The 19,309-nt window shown below is 42.8% G+C and overlaps 1 long non-coding RNA gene across 1 annotated transcript; it reads left to right on the top strand.

Moving 5' to 3' along the window:
• The first annotated feature begins 52 nt into the window (after window positions 1-52).
• On the top strand, window positions 53-11,978 carry LOC309841184. Its single transcript, XR_014299017.1, has 3 exons — window positions 53-187; window positions 465-565; window positions 11,530-11,978. It is a non-coding gene; the product is annotated as an uncharacterized lncRNA (long non-coding RNA).
• The last annotated feature ends 7,331 nt before the right edge of the window (window positions 11,979-19,309 follow it).

Below are 19,309 nucleotides of genomic sequence, written 5' to 3'. Positions count from 1 at the left end.
GACTCATTAGGGGTGGGGGGAGGGTAATTCCCCAGGCAGTTCTGGCCTGACTGGCTCTGGCCGAGAAGTCCTTCCGGCTTTGCAGAAATCTCCCAGGCAACGCAATGTGGCTGCTGGTGGTTGGAAGCCAGATGGGTGCACTCAGAGAAGGCTTGAGGAATAACACATTGGCTGCATTTCTGAACAGGTTTGTTAACAACTTTTCCATAAAACAACGGGTGGGCCTGAGAGTGGTGTCCAGACAGGTGGGTCAATTTGTGGGACGGCACAAAGGCGCAAAAGTACAGTAGGGAGAACCTTCTGCTGCAAGCCTGGGGTGACCTTAACAATGGCAGGTGGCCTTGGACACACCTCAGCGCTGACTTCCCTGCGCCTCCTCCTTCATGCCGAGCATCACACTCTACTAGTTTAAAAAAGATGATCCTTTTCCAGTTTGAGTTTCTGAGATTTCTTTCAAATTCCAGAGCTAAAGTTCGAAAGTCTGATGCTTAACAAAGCAGGTTCCTGTCCTTCATAGCTGTGGTTTACAAGAAATTCACCAGCATTTTCTTCCATTTCCACCCAGGTAAGTTCCCAGTATGGTTATGGTCGTCTTTCTCCATCCACCGATCTCTTCCAGGGGTCCGTGAATTGTGACCCATGAGCCAAACACAGCCCACTGCCCGCTCTGTAAATAAAGTTCCATGGGAAGACAGCCATGCTCTTAGGCTTATAAATTATCTGTGGTTCTTTTGCATGATGATGAAAGAGTGGAAGAATTGTGGCAGATACTGTACTGCCTGCAGATCCTAAAATGATTTATCTCCTTGTCCTATACAGAAGAATCTCCCTGACCCCGAACATCCACACTGCTGCACAGGATCTGGGGGTCTGATAGACCATGCCATGACAAGGGAGACCAGATTGTGGGGGAGGACTTGAGATATGAGTCCTGTATATAAGCTGCTTAAATGCCCAGGCTAGTCCGACCTTGACCCTGGAAGCTGTTCAAAATACACTGTAAGGGCCTATTTAGCCAGAGCGGCTCCATACACAACATAGGGTTAGGGGGTGTAGTGGCCCAGTGTTGGTCTCCAACGCAAAAGGCTGGCATGTGTACTAGGATGGCACACTGAAAGATTTACTGAGACAGCAGAACTCCATAGGTGCTGTATTGCAAAGCAGAGTATAAGCAGAACTTACACAGGAACTGTAAAAACAGGTTTTATGACTCTATAGGACCCCCCTGGCCAACTATATTGGGAACAAAGAGATTGCATTGATGAAAATAGGGAGATATTTGAAAAGGGGTTCTTCCAGAAAGAAATAGAAAGCCTGAACAGACCCATAACCAGTAAGGAGATTGAAACAGTCATTAAAAATCTCCAAACAAACAAAAGCCCAGGGCCAGACGGCTTCCCGGGGAAATTCTACCAAACATTTAAAGAAGAACTAATTCCTATTCTCCTAAAACTGTTCCAAAAAATAGAAATGGAAGGAAAACTTCCAAACTCATTTTATGAGGCCAGCATCACCTTGATCCCCAAACCAGACAAGGATCCCACCAAAAAAGAGAGCTATAGACCAATATCCTTGATGAACACAGATGCTAAAATACTCAACAAAATACTAGCCAATAGGATTCAACAGTACATTAAAAAGATTATTCACCACAACCAAGTGGGATTTATTCCAGGGCTGCAAGGTTGGTTCAACATCCGCAAATCAGTCAATGTGATACAACACATCAATAAAAGAAAGAACAAGAACCATATGATACTCTCAATAGATGCTGAAAAAGCATTTGACAAAGTACAGCATCCCTTCCTGATCAAAACTCTTCAAAGTGTAGGGATAGAGGGCACATACCTCAATATCATCAAAGCCATCTATGAAAAACCCACCGCAAATATCATTCTCAATGGAGAAAAACTGAAAGCTTTTCCGCTAAGGTCAGGAACACAGCAGGGATGTCCATTATCACCACTGCTATTCAACATAGTACTAGAGGTCCTAGCCTCAGCAATCAGACAACAAAAGGAAATTAAAGGCATCCAAATCGGCAAAGAAGAAGTCAAATTATCACTCTTCGCAGATGATATGATACTATATGTGGAAAACCCAAAAGACTCCACTCCAAAACTGCTAGAACTTATACAGGAATTCAGTAAAGTGTCAGGATATAAAATCAATTCACAGAAATCAGTTGCATTTCTCTACACCAACAGCAAGACAGAAGAAACGGAAATTAAGGAGTCAATCCCATTTACAATTGCACCCAAAACCATAAGATACCTAGGAATAAACCTAACCAAAGAGACACAGAATCTATACTCAGAAAACTATAAAGTACTCATGAAAGAAATTGAGGAAGACACAAAGAAATGGAAAAATGTTCCATGCTCCTGGATTGGAAGAATAAATATTGTGAAAATGTCTATGCTACCTAAAGCAATCTACACATTTAATGCAATTCCTATCAAAGTACCATCCATCTTTTTCAAAGAAATGGAACAAATAATTCTAAAATTTATATGGAACCAGAAAAGACCTCGAATAGCCAAAGGGATATTGAAAAAGAAAGCCAACATTGGTGGCATCACAATTCCGGACTTCAAGCTCTATTACAAAGCTGTCATCATCAAGACAGCATGGTACTGGCACAAAAACAGACCCATAAATCAATGGAACAGAATAGAGAGCCCAGAAATAGACCCTCAACTCTATGGTCAACTAATCTTCGACAAAGCAGGAAAGAATGTCCAATGGAAAAAAGACAGCCTCTTCAATAAATGGTGCTGGGAAAATTGGACAGCCACATGCAGAAAAATGAAATTGGACCATTTCCTTACACCACACACAAAAATAGACTCAAAATGGATGAAGGACCTCAATGTGAGAAAGGAATCCGTCAAAATCCTTGAGGAGACCACAGGCAGCAACCTCTTCGACCTCAGCCGCAGCAACATCTTCCTAGGAACAACGCCAAAGGCAAGGGAAGCAAGGGCAAAAATGAACTATTGGGATTTCATCAAGATCAAAAGCTTTTGCACAGCAAAGGAAACAGTTAACAAAATCAAAAGACAACTGACAGAATGGGAGAAGATATTTGCAAACGACATATCAGATAAAGGACTAGTGTCCAGAATCTATAAAGAACTTAGCAAACTCAACACCCAAAGAACAAATAATCCAATCAAGAAATGGGCAGAGGACATGAACAGACATTTCTGCAAAGAAGACATCCAGATGGCCAACAGACACATGAAAAAGTGCTCCATATCACTCAGCAGCAGGGAAATACAAATCAAAACCACAATGAGATATCACCTCACACCAGTCAGAATGGCTAAAATAAACAAGTCAGGAAATGACAGATGCTGGCGAGGATGTGGAGAAAGGGGAACCCTCCTACACTATTGGTGGGAATGCAAGCTGGTGCAGCCACTCTGGAAAACAGCATGGAGGTTCCTCAAAATGTTGAAAATAGAACTGCCCTATGACCCAGCAATTGCACTATTGGGTATTTACCCTAAAGATACAAACGTAGTGATCCAAAGGGGCACGTGCACCCGAATGTTTATAGCAGCAATGTCCACAATAGCCAAACTATGGAAAGAACCTAGATGTCCATCAACAGATGAATGGATCAAGAAGATGTGGTATATATACACAATGGAATACTATGCAGCCATCAAAAGAAATGAAATCTTGCCATTTGCGACAACATGGATGGAACTAGAGCGTATCATGCTTAGCGAAATAAGTCAAGCAGAGAAAGACAACTATCATATGATCTCCCTGATATGAGGAAGTGGTGATGCAACATGGGTGCTTAAGTGGGTACGAGAAGAATAAATGAAACAAGATGGGATTGGGAGGGAGACAAACCATAAGTGACTCTTAATCTCACAAAACAAACTGAGGGTTGCTGGGGGGAGGGGGTTTGGGAGAAGGGGGTGGGATTATGAACATTGGGGAGGGTATGTGCTTTGGTGAGTGCTGTGAAGTGTGTAAACCTGGTGATTCACAGACCTGTACCCCTGGGGATAAAAATATATGTTTATAAAAAATAAAAAATTATATAAAAAAAAAAAGAAAAGGGGTTCTTTGTAGAAGGCTGCTGGTGCCCCCTCCCCTGTAGGGGAAGAGAGGGAGACAGATGGGTGCCCGTGTCTCACCTCAAGCCTATAAGAATGAGGCCAGTGGCACCCACCAGACCTTGAGATGAGTCATGCAGATTAAAAAGGCTCGGAGTATGGGATCCAGCGTCCTTAGGGTCCACGGACCACTGCCCCAGTGCTATACACAGAATGGCTGCCTCTTGCAATCTAAACTTTTGGAACTGAGGAAAGACTCTCAGTTTTCAGAGAGGACAAAATTTTTCCTGGTTTACTTCGGGGCCCTGGCAAATTGACCCCCATAAGCAGAAGCTCAAGCTTTCCCGGCATGCTAACACAGGCTTCGGTCACAGGTGCAGTGGGAAATATGAACACCAGGGGGCGTCCGCCCATGCGGGAGGCGCAGCCGGCCCCGTGGGTTCATTCCGTTAGCGGGGAAGAATGTCTGTGTGCTAGGCTGGATATTACAGCAAGAAACTCAGGAATGCCTCCATCTGATGTGGTCTAACTGTGCGGCAAAAAGTTAGGGGATGCCATTTACATCCCTAGGAATTGTGCAATGCAGTGAGTGCCCCAGAAAGGAAAACTGGGGCTGATTTATTATGATCTGGGCTAAACCTAGCTCCTTGATGTAGATGCTGGCAAACTGTTTATAGTTCAAGACTTACGAAATTCCACCACCTCCTCCCAAACCAAAATCCAAATCTTATTCCAGAGGGCCAAGCCCAAGCCTAACGATATGCGTATGTCAAAAACGCATGTGAATAAAAGAGAACAGAGAAAAAGAGAATAGCAGAGCCTGCTCCTGATGAAACATGCAGCTGTTTGCCGGGTGGAAACAAAATTGCTAGTGCCTGTGCTGGATCTTTTAATACCCAGAGACCCGCGGCTGCTGGTGTGTGTGGTCCCATCTGTGTTCTGAAATCTAATGATCACAACAGCAGCACCTGTGGCCCAGGGCGAGGGAGAATGGATGGAGCCCATGCTGTGTTGTTCAGTCTGGAGGCCGTTCATCTCCCAAACCCCAGCTGGTCACTTTTACGGAATATCTACAGCGTCCTAGTCTTTATGGGGGTGGGGGCGGAAGAGGCAGTGAAAGGAAAGATAAAACAAAGGCTTGGTGGCTGGCCGCGAGAAGATAATGCTCTATCTAATCAAAGAATGTACAGGACGTCCTGGCCAATGCTCTTGGATCCACTCTGTACCTTTCTCCACCCTGCCCTGTGTCCGAGAAGCTGCCCTGCATGGAGGTGGCCAACACTCTATCTTGCTGTCTGGATTGATCCCATTGGGAGCCCCTGCAGGAGGTTGGAAGAAAGGGGCAGAGTGAGGTCTGAGTGTTTATTCCCTCCAGTCCCTCCTGAAGCAGCACTGGGAGCCAGGTGAACCCCAACCACCCTTGGTGGACCTCTCTACATGGTTTCCCCCACCCTTTACCCCTTTACAGCTGGTAATGAGCTCCGCTACTACTCATCTTACTTGGGCGGGGGGCGCGGGTTTGCAGTCTCCACTCACCTGCTGTTGCCTTTGTAAATGGACCTTTTTTTTAAAACTCTCCTCAAATTGCCCAATTTGAATATGTCAGCTGTTTCCTGTAGGCACCGTGCGTGACACAGGATACGATATATAACGTAGGAAAAGAAGTTGGCAAAAAGAGAAAAAAATAGGGTGTCAATAAGCATTCTGGGAGGACTTCCTGGAGAAGGAGGCAGGAGATGGCATCTTAAAGGCAGGAAGCCAAACCCCGAGGAGAGCTGGGGAAAGTGTCTAAGCAAGAGCGCCTTGGGATGAGGGGAAATATTTAGGGAGCAAAGACTAACAGTGGGTATGGAATGGAGAAATTGGGAAGATTAGGAGTGAGAGGTCTGGAAGCAAAGACAGTGGGAGGCTTGAATTAAGAACTTAAAGCTACAGGTGTGAATGTGCCCTGTCAGCGGCAAAACTGCACCAGACACAAACGGTGGGGGCGGTGGGGGGGGGTGCGGGTTGTCTGCCTGGCTCATGATGACCATTGCCAGGATCCTCTCAGGTCCTCTTGATTTGTTTGATTCAAGGGCTTTTGACCCTAGCCTGACATAAGCAAGGCCACTTGGAATTCGAAAACTCTATTGAGAAGGATTGATCCTTTCATGCCCAGAGAGAGGCTGCATGATCTCCTGAGGCCAGGTGGCCCTTCCTTCCCTTCCTTTTTCCTTTGTGGTAGTTGTCCAGACCATACCCATGCAGTCATTTGTAGCTGAAGCTGGGGCTGTTTATCCATTAAGAAAATTAATGGAGGTGGAAGTGAATGCTAGGGAGCAGGCTGCAGACAAGAGACTTCCACAGAGGTGAAGTTCGTACCGATGTCCCCGAGTGGGAAGGTGGCAACCTATGTGATCTGGTAATGAAACAATTAGTCAACCACCAATGACAGAGCCCGGCCAGCAGTGGGTGATGTGGGGGGGGGGGGAGGCAGGAAGATGTCATCATTCACCAATCTAAAGAGGATGAAGCCTGGCAGAACCAGAAGGTAGGATGGGTGTTTCCGAAAGCACCAAGCACCTTAAGTAAGGGGGGAAATACCCCAAACACTGAAATTTTAATCTTCAAGTTAGAGTAAAACTTAGAGCCTTTCTGGGACCATGTTGGAAAGAAACTCTATTACTTGCAGCTGCCTGGTTAAGAATGTTGGAAACCAGTGGAGAGCCTAAATTGGCAGGTGTCTTAATTATAATATGCATTGAATGTGCACATTGGCCAAAAAACATGTGTGACTCTTAGAGTATGCGTGGAGACAAACAGAGAACCTGGGGGGAATGGGGATATCTGGAAGGAGGCCGAGGGCCTGGGAAACGTCCATCCTCCATTGCCTTCTGGTTCACTGCCTCCTACAGCTCTCTCTCTCCTCTTGTCCTTAAAACGATAAAGTTAACAGTTCACCCCATGGTGCACTCCTCATGCTTGGGCTCCATAGGATTTTAATTTCACATAGGCCAGAAAATAAAATGCAAAATCAGAGTCGGGAAGAAAATTCCAGAAGAAATTAGAGAAATTGTTTAATCGTTTATATCAAAAATATCTGGGTTTGGATTTGGAGTGCTAAATAAAAGTGGGCAGAGTAGAATTTTGAGTTGAGCTGAATTTATGGATGTGTGCACTCATCAGAAGTACTGAGTTCAATGTCTGGGGTTCTAAGAGTTAGCTGATTAGACTAATATAGACTTGGACCAAACACTCGTTCATGCTAGGTCAGTGTGAAAGGTCAGGGATCCCTTGGAATAACTTAGAGGAAGACTAGAGCATATTATCTCCACCTCATTGGTTCTGGCCAATCTACCTCACTCTCATTCTCTCTAGAGCACAGAACACAAGTCATCTAGAATGGTAAGTGGGAGGGGCTATAATTGAAATACAACTTTGACCTTGAGGTAGAGAACATAACAAAGCCTGCATGTTTTATCTGCCAGAAACAACAGGTCTTACCAATATAAAAGCTGTCTGAAAAGGGTGGTAATTAGGACTGAAGGGCTTGTTTATCATAGGAACCCCAGAAATTAAATCATGTCTTACTCAAGAAATTTTCAGTTCTGGAAAAAAAAAAAAAAGCCAGACCAATCTGGAGTTACTTTAGTAGAGAATATGGTTTCTTCAAATTCTCAGAAATGAGTCTTCATAAAGCCAGGGCCTCTTGAAACCACATATCTTTGAGGAAGAGCTTTACTATATTGAGACTCGGGCCCAGTCTTTCCCAAATGGACCTTGTGCCAAATATTGAGACTGCCAGCCCCCTTCTTCAGTCCCACCTTTAAAAACTCTGCAGTCAGGCATTAGCCCCTCAACTAGGAGGTTAGAGGATTCTTCTCTGCAGAAACAAATGACCCCAGAGAAAGACACCTACAAGTACTGATGTTCAAGGGGTCCCCCAACATAAAGATCAGCTCCCCATCACCCATGGTAAAGCCCAGCAGGGGACAAACCCACCCACTCAGTGCTTTTAATCAGTGGTGGTGTGGCATCTTAAATATAAATGGAACGCAGACATTTGAAGACAACTGCCTACACAGAAGAGAGCCACTAGGAACTCAGAGGAGAGAGAAATACGAAGGTATAACAACAAACAAACAAACAAACAAAAACACAAAATCACATAATATACATTTTCAGAAGGAAAAAAAGGGTTGGATTTCTAAAGCAAAGATAAAAGGGAGAGAGAGAGAGATAACTAGGTAGGCAGGTAGGTACAAATTGGAAAACATAAGGTGCGTGGGTGACTCAGTTGGTTAAGCCTCCACCTCTTGGTTTCAGCCAGGTCATGATCTTGGGGTCATGAGATGGAACCCCTCTGAGGGCAGGACTCTGCACTCAGCGTGGAGTCTGCTTGAGATTCTCTCCCTCTCCCTCTGTGCCTTCCCCCTCTGTATGTGTGCATACACACTGTCTCTCAAATAAATAAATAAATCTTAAAAAAAAAAAAGAAATTGGAAAACATTCTTGGAAAATAAAATTATAATGTTAGAAACTGTATTTAAAAAGTTAACAAAAGGCTTGAAAGATAAAGCTGAGTAGAAAAACAAACTGAACAGACAATAGTAATAATCAGAACCAAAACCTGGCTTTAGAGTCCACATGCTTAGCCACTGTGCAATAAGAGAAAAAAGGAAAAAATCAGAAGTTGGTCATAGGAAAGAAGAGGGGGTGGCATGTAGGATGGTGTCCAAAATTTGACAAAAGGAGTTTGGAATAGAATAGGAAAAAAAAAAAAACAAACGCTGTAAAGCACATTATCATGTCACCTTGGTAATAGTGAGCCAGGAGAAGTTTCCAGAACAGAAGTACGGCACTCTCTTGAATGAGGGGGGCACCAGGTGCCCAGCTCAATAAATAGACATGGACTCTCTCCAAATACACCCTTATGAACTTCTAGAACAGCACAGATAGACATGTCCATTGAGAGCTTTTAACAAGAAAAAGAAATGGGCAATAAAAAGGAACTGAGGGGTGCCTGTGTGGCTCAGTGGGTTAAAGCCTTTGCCTTTGGCTCAGGTCATGATCCCAGGGTCCTGGAATCGAGCCCCGCATCTGTCTCTCGGCTCAGCAGGGAGCCTGCCTTCCCCCTGCCCCTCCGCCTGCCTCTCTGCCTACTTGTAATCTCTGTCTGTCAAATAAATATATAAAATCCTTTTAAAAAGGGGGGGGACTGAAATGTACCTAGTGTCAGACCCTCAACAATGCTGACTGATGAAAGATGGTGGGGCAGCGACTGCGCAGTGTTCAGACAAAGTTGTGTTCAAACTGGAAATCTATTCAGAGCCCAAGTAAAGAATCAAGTATGAAGGGAGAGAACAGATACCTTGAGACATGTAAGGACTTGAACATTTCTCAAGAAGAGACAACATATATGCTTCAGCAATGTGAGGGAGTAAGTGAGAAAGAGAGGGTCCCAGGATCCCAGAAATGGGGTTCAACGTAGGAGAGCAGCAAAGGGAACTTCAGGACCCCTGGAGCGATCCGTCCAGATCAGTCTTGAGAAATAACATAGAATTTGTGAGGTTTGAGCACTCTGAAAAATTATTGCTAGGCAATAATAGATCAAATTGGATCATTTTGGAAAAGTAGTGACAGGTGCCAAAAAAAACCCTTATCAGTTTGGGGAGGGGGTGGGGAAGAATTTGCTACCAATTCCAGGAACACAACACATTGGCTCCACAGTGAATGTTATTAATGTAGTCATAATAACGTGAATGCTAAGTATTGACTCAACCAGAAACTGGAAAATAACCCTACTGAGAAGGGGCAGGGAGGGGAAGGAAGTGAGAGGGAGCAAAACCCTCATCTACAAGAACAGGAAATCAATAAAAAAAAATGTCTAAAATTGATACACCATGATACATGAAGTAGGTAAGCTCCAGGAGAAATGGCCAGTAGGAGTGCCAGTGGTTGGCTCAGTGGCATGTGCAGGAGTGGGGAGAGGTATTTCGTAATGATACATTGTTACAATTTTCACAAAAAGTACTTTTAAGGTATTTGGTGTTACTAGATGAGGAAATGAGAGCAAAAAGAAAATAAAAGTAGGAGAGTGAGATTAAGCCATAACAGAATTCATTATTGCCCACTTGACGAAGGCCCCGACAATTGACGGAGATGAACACACACTTGACCACATGGTTCTCAGTAGCCCAAACACCAAGCAAACAGTGCCCAGTAAGGTCACTAAAATATTATTAGATTATTAGGATAATATTAAATTAGAAGCCAACCAACTGCACCTTCTAGGTAAATGCTGAATGGTCCAGTGTTAGCTGAGACTCAATACCTAGCCATATCTAAGGCCTGAATGGATGGGCATCACCAAAGAATAAAATTGCTAAAAAAAAAAAAATGCTGAGATTGAAGAGCAAATCAAAACGTATAATTATCACTCCAGTTGTATTCTTCAAAATGAGTGCTCTACTTCTTAAAGTCTGACATCATAGTGCAGAGATAATCACTCCTCTGCACCATCAGTGTTCCGTGGCTCCTGTGGTCAGTACGTGGCACATTAAGATGCTATACAGTTACTGCCTCCAACCGAGGTTGGTGGAGGTGGAAGGTTTTGTGTTTGCTGTGCCATTTGGGGGGAAGTGCCCATGGAAGTGCCGTCATCACCAAATTACTAAACTTTCCTTTCTTTATCTCTCGTGGTCATCAACCAAGATTTATCTCTTCCTCAACTCCTGGAATTAAAGATACCATCACCAGTTATAATGCAATTTCACTGAGCAGTGTTTGAAAAAGATGCCTTTGGAACAGTATTCTCAGAAGCTGACTATCTAAATACCTCTTAAGAGCCAATTCCAATCTCAGCTTTTTCTGCTGGGGGCTCCAGTCCACCTCACAACAGGTGCAGTCTGGTGGCACCTGGTCCGGCTCAGGGCCATGCCTCTCACCACCTAGCCCAGGATGCTTCCTTCACACAAGACACCCACACTTGTGTAAGCTGCAAATGCAGGGGACTCGGTGTCCAGTGGGAGGAGATTTGACCAATGGGAGAGAGCAGCTGGTGTAGTTAAATATTCATCTAACCCCCAGATGGACAATCCTAAGAAACACCTCAGCTTCCAATACCCATCGCAGGGGCCACAGAGCACCCTTGTACTCCTTGCTCCCTCCCTGTTTACCACCCCATCCCTCACCTCTGCCACCTGAGGTCACATACCTTGATGAGGTTCTGGCACAGAAGCCTGGACCTTGGGCTTTGCCTTCTGAAGAACACAAGCGAAGACACAGGATTGCAATGATCACCTTCACTTTCATTTTTAAATTTCTAATATTTCCCCATGCACTTGTGGTTCCCTACAAGTGCTTGAGAAAACTTTATTCTTAAATCTTTAGTCTAATACTGTGCCTTGAAGCAATGTGACCAGCATTCAATATTTTTAAAAAATTGTCTCAGATTCTGTCTGCATTTCAGCCCTCATTGCACACACAGCTCTGGAGTGGAAGGACAGCAGGACCTTACAGCATGTGGAGTCCAAAATACTTGTGCTTTCAAGATGACTTCTTCAAAGGTTTCCAGTAAATCAGCTATTTTTCCACAAGCAACTTGGGTTCTATGCCAGTACTGTTATCTGTCAAGTGTATGGTTACACTTTCTTTCTTTTTTCTTTTTTTGAGAAAGAGACCAGAGTGGGTGGTGAGTGGAAGGGCAGAGGGAGAGAGAGAATTCTAAGCAAGCTCCATGCCCGGCATGGAGCCTGGTGTGGGGCTCCATCTCACAACCCTGAGATCATCACCTGAACTGAAATCAAGAGTGGGACGCTTAAGTGACTGAGCCACTTATTTTGATCAAGCAGCCTTTCTAACATGTCATAGATGCTATGCCATTTGTTTGAGCATTTGGAATAAACGTGTATCAAACCAGTTTCACTGTTTTGGAGATGGCCATGTAGCTTGCCTTCAACTAAAACCTGAATACAAGTGGCCTTCTACCATTTTGCTTACACCCAGCAATTCTGCTGCATTATGCTGTGTTGTGGGTGCTTTCTGAAAGGTGTGAACAAAACATACCATGCTTGTAATCCCTAAACCACTCATTGCATTGCCCTGCATTTTCTCTTCTCTGCGATACTTACACAACACTTGGCACCAGTCAACATTTTCCATTAAATACATATTTTTTTCTTTCAGATTCACTTTTTGTTATCCATAGAAGAAATCTCTTGACAGGCAAATAAAGTAAAAGCATAAGAGAAATCAGTGTGATTCCACTGAATCTCCATGACCTCTTTTCTTTCTTGTCTGCCTTTTAATGTTATGTCTATGCTTATATGCATCTGTCTACTGAAAGCTGACATAGTGTGCTTACTATATTGTCAGATGACATGCATTCTCTCTTCTTACTTGTTTTAACTTCATTTTATTTTGTGTATTTGTTTAACCTTTTGAAACATCTTGATTTTCATACCTAAAAGAGAGAACTGGTGTTATCATTAGTTTTGGCCACATTTTGTTCTTGCCATAGTCAAAGATTCAATTGATTGACAAGACTTTAACACATAAAGCAAGTAAGGAGATTTTTCACTCTCAGTGACACCTAAATGCTTCTTTATATTGGCCGTGAGTATCCAATTATCTGCAATGAGCTTCTGCTTCTGTTGCATGCATTTCTCCAATGGGAATCAGCACTATCCCATGACCATTGAGTAGCCATAAGTTCAGAAATTCCCAAAATGACACTGAGGCACGCATCTAGATGCTTTCCCTTCCAGTGCCTAAGGTCAAAGTTGAGGTCAAAATTAGATTCTTTTAACCATGCTGTTTACCCACCCCCTCAACCCTGTTTTTGAATGGCATTGCATTCTCACATAAACTATATCCATCCTGGGTACTCATCAAAAGCTCTATGTGCTGTTTTGTTTCTTGTGACTCAGAAGGAGTTAAAATGAAAAAAGGAGAGCAACATCTGTGTGGCTATTTCAAGAACTATAGATGTATCAGAAAGTCTTAACAGATGCCTAAAGATGTACTGGGAGAACACTCTTCTTTTTGTTAGTGTGCCTCAAAAATCCCTGGATTTTTTTTTTTAACACATAAACATTCAGCTGAGTTAGTGGCTGAGACAGGATCTTGGAAATTGAGAGGATCCAGCCTCTGAACCAGAACCAGAAGACATAGGTCCAGGAACCACAGGTGGAGATGGGTGGACATAGGCAAGAGATGATGACATATCTCATGTTTTTACCTAATGATCCACTCATAAATGTGACTTCCTGTCCTCACACCTCTAGACCCTGCTAGTCACAAGGTGTTAGTGCCCAAGTGACCCCCAAATTTCCCCGTCAATGGAAACTGAGAATGCCACCTGACCTTGCTGTCATTTCCTTGCACAATTAGAGAAATGCCCCCACCCCCTGAAAGATACATATTCTGGAAGATTATATATGTTAAATCTAGGGAAACATTTTGTGCATCTTATATTATTATATTCCCAAATAAGAGTTAACCGAAATTACTATGGTCCTATATAGACCATCTAGGGATATCTCAGAGGGCTGAGGAATAACAGATTGGGCACTCCAAAGGACTCCACCCATGGAGGTGGTGGCCAAAAGAAAGGGGAATATGAAATAGTTGTGGAGGAGGGTCTTAAATACCAGTTGCAAAAATACGTAAGTCTTGTTTCTGCCTGTGCTTCTCTTCCTTATTTACTTCTCACCATATTGTATATCAGTAATTTTGGTTATGGTTACATTTAGCACTTGGTTCCCAGGCTGCGGATTATCAACAGGCTCACAGTGACACTCCAGTAGAAATTGGTATCCCTGGGGGAGCTTGGACAGGGAACTCAAGGTTCACTCTAGGTGCAGCAGAGGGTAACCTCTTTGGATATTTCCCCACCACCTCCATGGAGGAGTTGAACACTTTGCAGTTGACCTATTAGCCAGGGTCACCTCTGGATAATCGGGAATAAAGGTCAAGCGTATGTTTGCATGTAGCCAATGGGTGGACTGTGATGAATGGCCAGAAAGGTGTCAGTCAGCTCCCAGAAGCTCCCTCTGCTCCTTGCTGAGGAACTAACCCCCACTGCATGATCAGATTCAAGAATTTCAAACAACATCGTTTTGAACCTTCAAATGAAACCATTCTAGGGCCAAAGGTGGGTAGAATTGAGTCATCTCAAAGCTCTGGAGAACATGTCCATGAACTTCAGAGGCTGAGACCCTCCTCCCAGAGTTTTCAGTTGTTGTCCTTCCCGACGCCAGGCTGCCCAGCTCGTGCTTCCATTCTGTAACTTTGCTGTACGTCCTTCCAACAAGATCTTATGGAGTCCAAGTGTCAGTATCAGCTGCTTTTTGAAGAAATGCAACTGATGTGAACATGAAGGGTGGATTCTTTTAGGAAATTCAATCTGGTCTTGGAGGATACTGGATTGGACTAGAGATGGCGGATTCAGAGAAAGGGTAGAATCCTTGTGGGATAAGAAAGAAGGACACGGTCAAGCACGCTGCTCAGCCTAGAGTGATTTCAGGACGTGTACATTCTGACGAACAAGTGTTGAATGGGGTGCTTGTGTGTATGTGTGTGCGTGTGTAAAAACGAAATACTGACTTCTGCCACAGCAACATGATCTAACCAGTGGAATCCTTGAAAGTACTATTGCATATGTTCCACATACGAGTGAAACCATATAGGAATTTTCTTTCTCTGCTTGACTTACTCCACTTAGCATAAGCACTACATCAAAAACTAATGACGTATTACTGTACCATGCAGTGGCTCACTGAACATAATAAAAAATTTAAAAAATATATTATTGCAATCAACTTGTAGAGGAGAGGACGTTTCTCTTTCTAGAAGGAGTCTAGCTAATAAATCAAGAAAAACAATAGGATGATAATATCACCACTCTATGACCCATAATGAATCAGTACATGCAGGCCATGGTCATCAGTGCCTGTTAACATCACAAGAAAAATGGACAGCCTACTCCCATCTGTAAGTATCTGATAGCCTTTTATAATAAAGGACCAGAAACTTATATTTTAAAATGTTAGTAATAATTACAGATTAGTTTTTCTTTCTTTTTTTGTGCTTTCTTTTCTTTTTTTTTTTTTTTTGGTGGTTTTCAGATCACCAAGATAATATATACATGTTGAAGCAAATGAAATCTTAATATATAGAGATGGATAAGGATGATAATGGCAAAGGTGAGCATCTCTCCTTCCACCCTCCCCTTGCTCATACAAACAGTATCACGGGCATATCCACACATACAGAGTTCTCTTTGCTTGCTTTCATGGATATATAACTATATGGTACTTATTCCCCTTCAACTTGCTAATTTGTCACTTTATGGTAAATTATGGGCATTCCCTCCATTCAACAGATAGATACTTAACTCTCCATCTTTCTCCCAGTTTCTTCATAAAAAATACACATATGGTGGCAACTAGATGGCTCAGTGAGTTAAGCCTCTGCCTTCGGCTCACGTCATGATCCCAGGGTCCTGGGATCGAGCCCCACATCGGGCTCTCTGCTCAGTAGGGAGCCTGCGTCACCTTCTCTCTTTGCCTGCTGCTCTGCCTACTTGTGATCTCTCTCTCTGTGTCAAATAAATAAATAAAATCTCCAAAAAAAATACACATTTGCACACATAATTTTACACTTATGGTATTACAGTATACCTGCACAGGTGAGAGCATGTTTTTCTTTTTTTAAAAAATTTTTTAATTTTTTTAAAGTTTTTGTTTATTTATTTATTTTAATTCGACAGAGATCACAAGTAGGCAGAAAGGCAGGCAGAGAGAGAGAGAGGAAGGGAAGCAGGCTCCCTGCCGAGTAGAGAGCTCGACACGGGGCTCGATCCTAGGATCCTGGGATCACGACCCGAGCCGAAGGCAGAGGCCCTAACCCACTGAGTCACCCAGGCACCCCACGTTTTTCTTTTTAGCATAGTTTTTGTTTCTTTCTTTTTTCCTACCAGTCTCTCCATCCCCTGTCCTCCCAGCTACAGACCCCACATCTCATGGAGGACCATGTTCTCTGTCCCAATGCACCAAACCAATACACAGGATTGTTTGTTTTGCTTTTTTTTCCCATTGTTTATAACCACTAATACATAGCTCTTTGCAACTGACTTCCTTATTCAACAATACCTCGCAGAAAAATTTTCCAAATCAGCTGGTTTAGCTTGAATTCCTTCTTCTTAATGGCATCGTACTTCTAGGCTGTGGATGGACCCTCATTTATTAAACCTTTCTAGTATTTAGAATTAGTCAGTTTCCAGGCTTTTTTTTCCCCCTACTTAAATATCCTTAAACACCAGTCTCTGCTACTTTTATCTCTACGGCGTCAATGTCAAGAATGGGATTGGGGCAGCCACAGGATACATGTTCTCAGTTTGAAAGACCCTGCCCCATTAATTTCTGAAACCATCACAATAATTTATGTTTTCCACAGACTGTGTATGAGGAAAGATCCCACTTCTGCCTCTACCTCTAAACTCCTTCCCACTCTTGCCATTGTGGTTAGTCTAAGACATAAAGTGGTATTTTGCTTTGGATGTAACACGTTTTGTGTGTTTTCACGTGTTGTGTGTGTGTGTGTGTGTGTGTGTGTGTGTTCTGTTTTGGCCATTTTGATTTGCCTTTCTGTGAATTGGCCATTCATCAGGGATAAGAAAGGAGACATACTTATAAATGCGGAAAGAATTGTACGATTACAGGTGAATTCTACTAGAGCATCATGGCAATACATTTGAAAATCTTGAGGATACAGGAGACTACCTGGAGAGTTTTACATTATCAAAATTCTTCCAAGAAGAGGGAGGTATGAAGAGGTCAGTTAATAATAGAAAATTATAAAAGTGAAGTAATAACTACTTAAAAAAAAAAGCCCAAGAGAACCAGATGTTTTCATAGCTAAGTTCTACCTAACCTTTTAAGAATAGATTTTTTTAATGATATTCCAATGTTTGCAGCTCATAGAAAAAGAAGGAAAATTTCTTATTTAATTTTGTGAGGTCAGCCTGTTGCAAAGATAGAATCAAATATATATGGACCTTACTTACATAAGTTTGTACAAATCCAAACATGACTGAATAAAATTCAACAATGCATCAAAAGGATAATAATAATATGGTGAAGTGATATTATGTAAATGTGAAAAGGTAGTACAAGTTAGGAACTCCATTCTCTTAATACATTTGGTTGACAAATAAATAAAAAAACAAAAACCAGGGTGCCTGGCTGGTTTAGTTGGAAAAGCTTGATCTCAGGGTTGTGAGTTCAAGCTCTACAGTGGGTGTAGAAGTTGCTTAAATGAATAAATAAGTAAAACAAAAAAAATTAAAGAACAAAATCCAAATGATTGCATTAATTGATTTTAAAAAGCTTTTAAAAAATAAAAGAATAAAACCCAAATTGTTGTAATAATTGAGGAATTATTGGATAACAGTGCAGCAATTAGTTCCAAAATAAGGGAAATCGTGGAACTATTTGAGATGAAATGTATTACCAAAAATCCTCGAAAAATATCCCTCCAAATGGTAAAATATTAAAATTAAGCCAATGATATTCAGAAACCACATATACACGCCTGCCAGCGTCATTATAATTTAATATTATCTTAGAGGTTCTAACAAATATGATGAGTACAACAAGGAAAAACATTGGTAAAACTTTTCATGTCCAGACACCTAGAAAACCTGAAAGAAACTTCCAGAACACACAAAAATCAATCCCTTTTCCTTAGACTACCCATAGTGGCCCAGGAACTCAGATGCTGTTAAAGAAAGATAAACATGTCTGATGACATAATTTTTTTCAAATTTCTCTAGAACCATCGCAAACTAGTGTAAACATAATTGTTTGAGAAAGACACTTGCGCTAACAGGTCCAATAAAGTGTTGAAATCTACAATGTAGAGAGTTCTAAAAAAAAGGTGCAAGAAAAGGATAAACAACCCAATAGAAACACCTGTTGAAAGTCACAACCTGATGAGATAAGAAGCTTGTCTTTCTACTACAGAGAGCAGGTGTCCCCCCAAATAGTGGCTTCTAGCAAAGCAAACCAGGCTAGATCGCCAATCAGATTACAACTCCGCTTTCAACACACTTCAAAAAAATAATAACATAGGAATAAATAATAATATAATATAGTACATAAATAATACTGAAAATAATAATATAAAGGGGAAAGCATATGCACCCCCTTCCAAACTCTACCAACGCCACCTGAAACAGTGTGCCTTCAGCAGGTCTTGTATCTTGTCTTCACTGCGGGGAAAAGAGAAACTCTGGCACACACCCCTTAATTCTCCGGAGCCATGTTTTCTGGCTCTGGCTTGAGAGTACATCCCGTTCATCCATGTGGGACCCTGAAATCCTGCTGAGCTACGGGGGACACTCTCCCCTTGCCCTGGATGTCCCCAGCCTTCTTGATATTCCTGAGCCACAGTGTGGCCCTAAAGGACGGATCGTGTGGGTTTGGGATATGCATGTAGGTGGTGTCTGTAACTTTAGCCACCAGGCACCAACCCCTGCACTGAGCTGGTTGGGTGGAATCTGGGACCTGGGTCAGGATACCCTCATGGACATTGGGTAAGTTGCTCCATATGACACTCCTTTGGGGGCAGCTAGGCAGTCTAGCCATTTCCCTGACCCCTGCTCCAGGCCAGTCCCCACATTCTCCCATTATGGGTTGATGCACAGATGCCAATTAGGACAACGTGGACATTGCCCGGTGACATGGGGTGAGGTGAACAGCAATGAAGTGGTAAGAATCCGTGAGGTTCTAAGCTGCATTCTGGTCCCAGCCCTTGTGGGGAGCCTCCAGGATCAGTGAATTGTCCCCTTCCTCTTGGAGGTTGTGTGGGTCTTCTGCAGAAAGGGCAGCCAGTAACAGAAGAGAGTGACAGCTGAGGCCAGGTGGGGAAACAGCCAAGAACTGGGGTTAATAGGGTGTGGATGGAGGAAGCTACAACAGGCTCTGTGCCCTGAAGAGGAGGTTGTCATGACAAGGCAAGGTGACACATCCCAGGAGTAAGTGGGTGTGGGGATGGGCAGGGGACAGGGAGAGGTAGACTTTCAAAAAGCAAAGGGAGAGATGAGTCACACAGATAATTTAAAACCTGCAAGAAGAAAACTACTTTAAGCACCGAAAATTGAAGGTTGTTAGTTTCAATCCTTCTATAGAAGTTAAGACAAAGGGGCAGAGAACAAGTGGGGTGAGGGGATTTAGAGACAGGAATCA

This window comes from Mustela nivalis (genome assembly GCF_964662115.1).
Source record: "Mustela nivalis genome assembly, chromosome: 1".
Classification (NCBI taxonomy): Eukaryota; Metazoa; Chordata; class Mammalia; order Carnivora; family Mustelidae; genus Mustela; species Mustela nivalis.
The sequence above is the reverse complement of the archived record's forward strand: the minus strand, read 5'-3'. Positions and strand labels throughout refer to the sequence as shown.